Source organism: Octodon degus, unplaced genomic scaffold (assembly GCF_000260255.1).
Source record: "Octodon degus isolate 3935 unplaced genomic scaffold, OctDeg1.0 scaffold00138, whole genome shotgun sequence".
Classification (NCBI taxonomy): Eukaryota; Metazoa; Chordata; class Mammalia; order Rodentia; family Octodontidae; genus Octodon; species Octodon degus.
Window position 1 is genome coordinate 6,717,858 of NW_004524714.1, and position 8,752 is coordinate 6,726,609.

The following is an 8,752-nucleotide window of genomic DNA, read 5'->3' on the forward strand; positions in this document are numbered from 1 at the left end:
CTTAGGAAGCGCAAGGCTCTGAGTTCAATCCCCAGTACCAAAAAAAAAGAGGAAAGTTTTCTGTCTCTTTCTCTTTTACACACACACACACACACACACACACACACACAGAGTCTCTACACATCTAATCATTTATTCACTATTATATTTTGAGACAGGTCTTGCTATATAGTTCAGGCTAGTCTTGAACTCACTGTACAGTCCAGGCTGGCCTCAAACTCTCAGAAAGCCTCCTGTCAGCCTCCTGAGTGCTGCAGGAGCTATGGGCATATGCCACCATCCCCAACTAGTTAAGTGAATTTCTGTTTTACAACCAACCTAGCTCCAACTAAGCTCAGGGTCAGACCTTGGTCCAGAGAGGTGCTGCTACTGGGAACTTGCACCTAAGACAGTAGGTTCCCAACAGCTTGTGTGCATGGACCTCTCTGCTCCCTTGCGAAGCATGCCACTCAGGCCAGAGTGACAGCCCTTCTGTGATGTCACTAGAGTCCTAAATGCGCCATTCTATGGCATTATTGTGGGAAAGGCCATCTTGAGCTTCCAAGGTGAGCAAGAAGCAGCCAAGGGGGCATGGTACCGCTGTGACAGGCGCTTGCCCTCTGTTGTGCCCCAGCTTCCTGGGTGGAAAAGTACACCAGTGCTGGTGTCTGCAGGGCTCTCAGGACCCTTGCCTACAGACCATCTCAGGGAGGCTGCTGCCAGCATGACCCTGGGCTGCAGCCCAGCATCCTGGCGAGGCCCTCTGACCTACGCTGAACCTGTTATGGTCTCTTCTCTGGAGTTGGGGACTTTGTGCAGGGCTATTAACATCTGAACACAGGCTGAACAATCAGAAGTTCAGTCTCTGTCCCTTGACAAGCTGTGAACCCCCAGTGAAAGAAAGTACTCGAAAGTGAAAGCACCAGCGGACCCATGGGTATTTCTGTGAGCTTTTTTGGGAGGAGAGAGGATCTCACTCTGTAGCCCAAGCTGGCCTTGACCTCATAGTGATCCTCCTGCTTAGCCTCTTAAATTCTGGATTTCAGCCATCTGCCACAATGCCCAGGTCTTCTGTGGGCTTTGTAGTGGGGGCTCTGGACCCCAGAGCAGCAACCATGAAAGCAGAGAAGCAGGTTCTGAAACTTCTAGAAGCTATGCAAATAGGGGGGAGGGGACACCAGCACTGTCCCCGGTGGGGGGTGGGGGGATCGTGGCCCCTGGGACCTGCTGCCTCGGGCAACAAGTTCTAGGGAAGCAAAACTTCCAAGAGCAGACAGGGTAATGGCCTTGTTAATGTTATCAATAATTCACATTCTTCTGTGCGGGTATAGCCTATTATGCTTTCCAAAGCATATCCACCTCCAGTCTCCTGGCTCCTCCGTCTGTGTTGGAGGGGGATGCGTTGTGCTCTAAGCTGCCACGTCCACAGGCCGTCGGAGAAAAAACCCACCCATGCGACCAGCTCTTGCAGCCTGGGGTACAAAGGCCAACACCTTTCCGGTCCCCCGCTCCCCCCCCCCCACGTGGGCCAGTGACACCTGAGGGCAACGCTACCCTGCAGCGATAATGGGGATCTACTGGGGCCAACAGCATCTCTGGCGTTTGAGCAGAACTGGTTTCGCAAGGTCAAAAGCCAAGTCAAGGAGATAAGAGAAGCCAAGAAAGAGAAAGGGAAGCAGAAACCAGGATGCAGGACGCCCTTGGAGGAAGACGCGTGGGCGGGGAGGGCCCCGAGAGGGGCCAAGAACAGACAATGTCTTTGGCAGATGGCTGGGTGTTAGATGGATCCGCAGAGGACCCCTGCAGGGCGTTTCCGGTCCTGAACGCCGCTCCCATCCCCAGAGAGAACAGCTTCCGGCTCAGGTTAGCACTCAGGCTCCTCAGCGTGAGCCTGAGAGAGGTCTCGCTTCTTTAACACAGCCCCTCCCCCGGCCCTGGACAGCTCAGCTGGGTTCCGCTCAGTTCTGCCCCGGGCCTGCAGGGGCAGAGTACTGGAAAGACCGTGCCGCACAGTGGCAGCCTCATTCAGGGTGTGTCCGGGTGTCAGCCTGGACAGTTCAGGGATTTTTCACAGGAGAGGTGCCCAACGCCTGTGCTCGAAGCCTCCGTGGTTTGAATGAACGTGTCCCCTGAGTTAACCTGTTGGGAAATCAGTCTGGTGCAGAGGAGAACCTTCCAGAGAGTCAATCGTGAAAGATTTGCCCATACAAATGATTTATTGCATTATCTTTTTTTTTTTTTTTTTTTTTCTTTTTTGAGACAAGATCTCACTATGTAACCCAGGCTTGGCCTTAAACTCACAATGTAGCCAGAGTGCCCTGTTCTTACACCTCAGCCTCCAGAGGCCTGGGATTGTAAATGTATGCCACCACACCTCACTGTGTCATTACCTTGGGGAGTAGGTTGCAATAAAATAGAAAAGGAGGGCCTGCTAAATAGCTCAGCGGATTAAAGCACCTGCAAGCAGGTGCAGGGACCAGGGGTTCAGAAACCAGGGTTTCTATCCCCGGCCTGCTGGGCTGGCCCTGCCCCTGGGGCACACTGAGACTGCTGGGCAGGGTGGCGGGCCTGTAATCCCAGCTCTTGGGAGGCTGTGAGCAGGCGGATCACTACGAGGTCTGATCTCGAGGTCTGATCTAGTGGTGAGACCCTGAACACCCTGTAGACCCTTCCTTAAAATGCGCGCCCACAGACACAGACACACACACCCTTTTTTGGGCCAGGAATCAAACGCAGGACCTTGTGGGTGCTTCGGCCACTGAGCTATCTCCCTGGCCCTGGCATGGTTTTTTTTTTTTTTGGCGGAACCGGGGATTGAACTCAGGCCCTTGCACTTGGCAGGGAAGCGCTTATTCCACTGAGCCACCTCCCCGGCCCTGGCATGTGCTTCGCAAGGTGTTTCTACCCTTACCTTGCTAAAGCCTCAACACTTTACCAACTCAGCCGCATCTTGCTCAAATCCTTCATCCTGTGGGCAAAGATGCAGAGTCCAGAGAGGGTTAGCAACCAGCCCTCAGTCACACGAGGATTAAAGGCAGAAGGAAGACAAGAATTCAAGTCTCCGGGGTCCCAGACCGTTACTGTCTGCTCTGAGCAGCGCAGTGTTTTATGAACGTCCTGTTGTTCCCTGGCTTCTTTCTGCCTGGAGAACTAAGGACCGCCCTGTTACCCTCGCGGCTTCCTGTGCTACCTCTCAGACTCCACCTTCTCGGGTTCTTCCTTGTCTTCCTCCCCCTCCCCCAAGAGTAAACACTACCTCTGCTGCTGTTCTGCCTCGTCACATGCATGCTGAGGCTGGTCCCTGCTCTAATGGTGTGGAGAGGCAGTCAGGACACGAACTCAGCTCTCCTGAAGGGCCAGTGCGGCTGCTGAGCTTGGATTCATTGTCAGGGGAGCTGGTGTTATCAAGACAGCTAGCTGAGTATGGCCTCACGAGGCTGCAATCCCAGCACTCGATAGGCAGAGGAGGGAGGGCCACTTTTGAGTTTAAGGTCAGCCTGGGCTCCATAGAGAGACTTATTTATCTAATTAATTAATTAATTAATTTCAGAACTACTCAGGCTTGGTATATGTGCTGCCGAAGCGAGCACAGAACTACTCAGCCTTGGATTTTTTTTTTTTTGTAGAACACAAAATGGACTAAGTCCCTCTTGGCAGAATGGGGTGTGGCTTCACAACCAACTCCTTTGCCCTGCGCAGTCTGTGTTCCCTCAGCTCAGCCACAAACTCTCCCCTGGGTGTGCTATGCCCGCTCTTCCTTGGCCTTTGTCTAAGCTCCCAGCATAACCCACAATCTCCAGGAAGTGTTTCATAAGGAGTGAAATCACTGTCCATCGGATACAATGCGTCTGTGCCTACACCGCCTCCCTCCCTCCCTCCACTCCATCCACATGGCTCTGCCCGCCACCCACTGCCCACCGTCCCTCCATCCTCTAGGATCGATAAAATAAGACAAAGGGCAAGTACAGTGATGCCTTAGTTCACAAACTTAAATCTTTCCATGATTCCGTTTGCTACCAAATTGCAAGCACGTATTACTCTTGATATGAAGAGATTGGAGTCTTCCTACATGGTGGAATGTAAAATAGCAAAAGACTTTTGGAAACAGTTTACTAGACATACGATTGTGCAATAGCACATGCTTATAATCCCAGCACTCTGCGAAGCTGAGGCAGGAAGATTGCAAATTCAAGCTTAGTCTCAACAACTTAGTGAGACACTACCTTGAAATAAAAAATTAAAAAAGACCGCAAATGTAGCTCAGTAAGAAAGCCCTGGGTTCATTCTCCAGTAATGCAAAAATAATAATAATAAATTTTAAAAATGAAGTGAAAAGGAGTTGGTTGCGAATACCCCATGTATTTTCTGTATACCCCAACAATTCTGCTATGAGGTATATGCTCATGAAAAATGAAAACATTCACATAAAAACTTGTATATACATTTTCATAGAAGCAGTTTTCATTTTTTAAAAAAATTATTTTATTATTATTATTATTATTATTATTATTATTATTTTGCAGTACCTGGGATTGAACTCAGGACCCTGTGCTTGCCAGGCAGGCACTTATTCTACTGAGCTATTTCCCCAGCCCAGAAGCAGTTTTCATAATTGCCAAAAAGTAGAAGAACCCAAGTGTCCATTCAGTGGACAAGCAAATCTGGTATATCTGTACAATGAAATAGTATTTAGCTATCAAAAGGAACAAAGCAATTATACTTGCTGCATCCTAGATGAACACTGAGAAAATTAGACTCAGGGAAAGAAGTCAGGCCCAACAACAAAATCATAGGGTACCACATATATAGTGTCCAAATATATAGTGTAGGCAAATCCATGGAAAGAAGGTGAACGGTTGGCAGGGACTGGGGACATAGGTAGTAGGCTGAATGGTGCTAGGGGACTTGGAGTTTCTCTAGGGTAAAGAAGACATTCAGGAAGTAGAAGTGAGGGTTGAACTACTCTGAATCTACCACTGAATTGTACTTCTTTTTATTGGATTGATTGATTGCAATATGGGAGATGGAACCCAGGACCTTTTCTTTTTCTTCCCAGGGTACAGGGATTACAGGTGTGCAACACCACACCCTGCCTGAATTGTACTTTCAAAGTGTGAGTTTTATGGTACATCAAGTATCCTGTCAATAAATCTGCTCTCAAGGCATGTAGCATGCCAGTAAGTGAGCTGAGTTCTTCCTGTGCTGAAACCCAGGTCCCAGCCCTTGGGGACAACAGGAGCTGGAACAGTTTAAACCTTGCATTCTTGGAGGAAAGTGAGAAGAAGCAGGAAGCTTGGGGTCAGGACCTCTGGGGGTTGCCAGGGGTGTTTCTCCTGGCAGGGAGGCACTGGAATCAGAATGGACAACAGCCCTCATGGGACAACAGTCAACTCTTCTGAGCCAGTGCCAGTGTGGGAAAGGCCCCCTCATAATCCCCCAAGTCAGGTCAGGAGCAGGGAACCCAGACCTCACCCATAGGTGGCTCTCAGGAGTCCTCAGGCAAAGAGAAACCCTGGGAACTTTAAGCAAGAAATGAAATGACCCACTCAGGTTCTAGAAAATGAGTTGGAGTATTGCAAAAGGTGCTCCCAGGCTGGGATCAGAAGATGGAACCCTCAGCTGGAGCCAGGTGAGCAGATTGGCACAACCAAGTCTTCTGTCCTCTTGAAGCTGGGTGCACCGTGGCCCAGAAGAGGGACAGTAAGCAACACATTTGTACCATGTGTCCAGGGAGCCATCAGTAGGAAGAAGGGAGAGTGTGAGAAACAGCCAGCCTGTCATCAGCACATGCCTGTGATCCCAGCACTCTGGCATGCTGAGACGGGGATTCCAAGTTAGAGGCCAGCTTAGGAAATTTAGTGAGACCCTGTGAAATCAAAATATAAAAAGGACTGGGTGTGTAGCTCAGTGGTAGAGCTACACCTGTGCTGGGTTCAACTCCTCAACTCCAAAAGAAAAAAAGGGAAGAAAAGGAGATATGGCTGGGGATATAGTTTAGTGCTAAGGTCCTGGGTTCAATCCCCAGTACTAGGGAGGAGGAGGAGGAGGAAAAAGAGGAGGGAAGAAGGAGAAAGAGAAAGAGGAGGAGGAAGAAGAGGAAAAAAGGTTCAAAACAATGGTGGTAGGTGAAGGGCCCAAAAAGAGCACATTCAGAATGACCACCACCACCACAGGGAATGTCCAAAATCAGCCTCTGTTTGCTGAATGGCTTAAACTCAGTTACAAATGCTACTTTCCTCCTCTTATCCTGAGTTACACGGCAGTAGGTCAGGTTTTAACTCATAGACTCTGTCATTGATCAAAATGTTTGCTACTTTTTCTTTTCTGAACACTCAGCAGCTTGAAAGATGCCACGGGCACACATTCTTGGGAATGTCACATTCGATATGGCCACTGGGCAGGCCTAGGCGCTTTATTTATGATTCCTGGCGCTTTCCCTTGGAGGCTTCTCAGAATAGCTTTAGATCCTGCTCACTCACAGAAACGGTGAAACCGAAGCTTCCTGTGCAAGCCCTGGTCCAGGCAGACGTCAGTGTCCCCCCACCCCCCAGCTCCGGGTAGCAGAGCCTTCCCTGGTGGGGCGGAGCTTGCGCAGATGTCAGAGCGGCTGTCTTGGCTTACACACCCTTCACCTCCCTGCTGTCCTGTCCTGCTGGTAAAGCACATTGGATTCCAGAAATCCCCTCATAATCGATAGGAGTTGTGTGAATGCTGCTGGAGGCCAAGTGCGGACTGTTTGCTTTTTACTAACCTCTTTCTGCCCCTTTAAAAGTTTTTGGTTCTATCCCTTGATAATACTCAAATCAATGTCCTAACTTATTTATTCTTTAAGTCTCATTTCCCTCTCAGCACTGGGCCACTTCTGTTTGATTGCTTCTGTTAGATTCTCTGTGCAGAGAAATGGGCTCAGAGAAGTATTTGCTGTGTCAGAGGGATGCATGTATGTGATAAATTACATGTGTGTAGATGAGAGAGAGAGAGAGAGAGAGAGAGAGAGAGAGAGAGAGAGAGAGAGAGAGAGAGAGAGAGAGAGAGAGAAAGATACTTGAATTTGAAGGCAAATAGGTAATAGGCAAGAGGGATGGTTCAATTCAAGCTGGTAACTGGGCAATCACCTCTTGGGGCCGTGTGCACATTTCTAAGGCAGGCTTGTAGTTATGCATCCAAGCAAGATGAAGACATGTGGCCCCACAAAAATGTGTGCACAAATTTTCTTAGAAGCCTATTTCTTTTTTTTTTTTTTTTTTGCGGAACGGAGGATTGAACTCAGACCTTGCACTTGCCAGGGAAGTGCTTATTCCACTGAGCCATCTCCCCAGCCCCTAGAAGCCTATTTTTTTTAAAGTTTATTTATTTATTTATTGTGTGTGTGTGTGTGTGTGTGTGGCCAGTTCAGCCCACCAGGGGGCGGGGCTGGCTGGCATGTGGTGCTGGGGGATTGAACCGCGGTCCCTGTGCTTTGTTTTAAGTAGGTGCTTTAGACCACTGAGCCATCTCACCAGCCCCAAGAAGCCTATTTCTTAAAAGCGTAAATCTAGAAGCTACTCTCTGAATTTACGAATGGATAAGTAATTATGGTAGATCTACATGGTGGAATATCATTTGGCCATATAAAGGAATGAAGGACTAAAGTGGACAAACCTTGAAAATATTATGCTAAATGAAAGAAGCCAAATCCAAAAGACTGCATGTATTATTTTCCCAGGAAGCCCCACAAACTAGATAGCAATTATGGCTTATATCTAAATGTCTCCCAAAGCTTTGTGGCCTCACAGATGAAGCTTTTGGGAAGGTGACTGGATTATGGGGGTTTACAGCAGACTTGTTAGGGGCTGGTCTGAAAAGCTGGGTCACTGGGGGTGTGGCCTGGAAGGGTGCGTCTGCTTCCCTAGTACCTCTCTGACCCTGTCTCAGCTCCTGCATGCCACGAGCAGCTCTCGTCTGCCAGGCCCCTCTGCTGGGCTGGCCTGCCCCGGAGCCAGCCAACTACAGGCTGAGACGTGAGCAAACTTCTCCTCTAAGTTGCAGATGTGGGTATCGTGTCTCAGCGTTGGGGACAGTCGCTAAGACAGTGGTCTCCGCAAAAGAAACCTACTGTCTCCCGGTGCAGGGGTGACACATCCAAGATCAAGCTGTCCACAGGGCTGGTTCCCCTGACAGAGGAAGAGGCTGTCCCAGGCCTGCACCTGGTTTCTGGCACCCCATCTCTGGCTTTCCTGGCTCAGGAGTGCTCTCTCTGCAGTCTGCATCCAGCTGCTCATGTGCCATCCCTGTCTGTACCTGACGTCCCTCTTTTTATAAGGACACCAGTCATAGTGGATTAGAGCCCACCCTAATGTCCCTGTTTTAACAAATTTCATCTGTAATAATACTATTTTTTTTCTCTTCTTTTTAAATTTATCTGGTATGGGGTCTCACCATGCAGCTCAGACTCATAGTGATCCTCTTGACTCAGCCTCCCCAGCCCTGAGATTATAAGTGTGCAACACCACGCCTGGTTTTGAGACTGGCATGGCATGCGGTACCAGGGATCAAACCCAGGTTGTCATGCTTGCCGGGCAGCACTTAGACTGCCAAGCCATCTCCCCAGCCCCAATGTTATTTTTTTTTAATTTATTTATTTATTAAATTTTTTCCCATAATTTTATTGAGAAACAAATATCAATGAGACAGTTTCAAAACAAATTGGTAGGACAGTTTCAATAATTAACACATTGCATACATTCTTCCTAGTGGTTAATTGCTGTACAAGATGCGGACATGATATCCTATT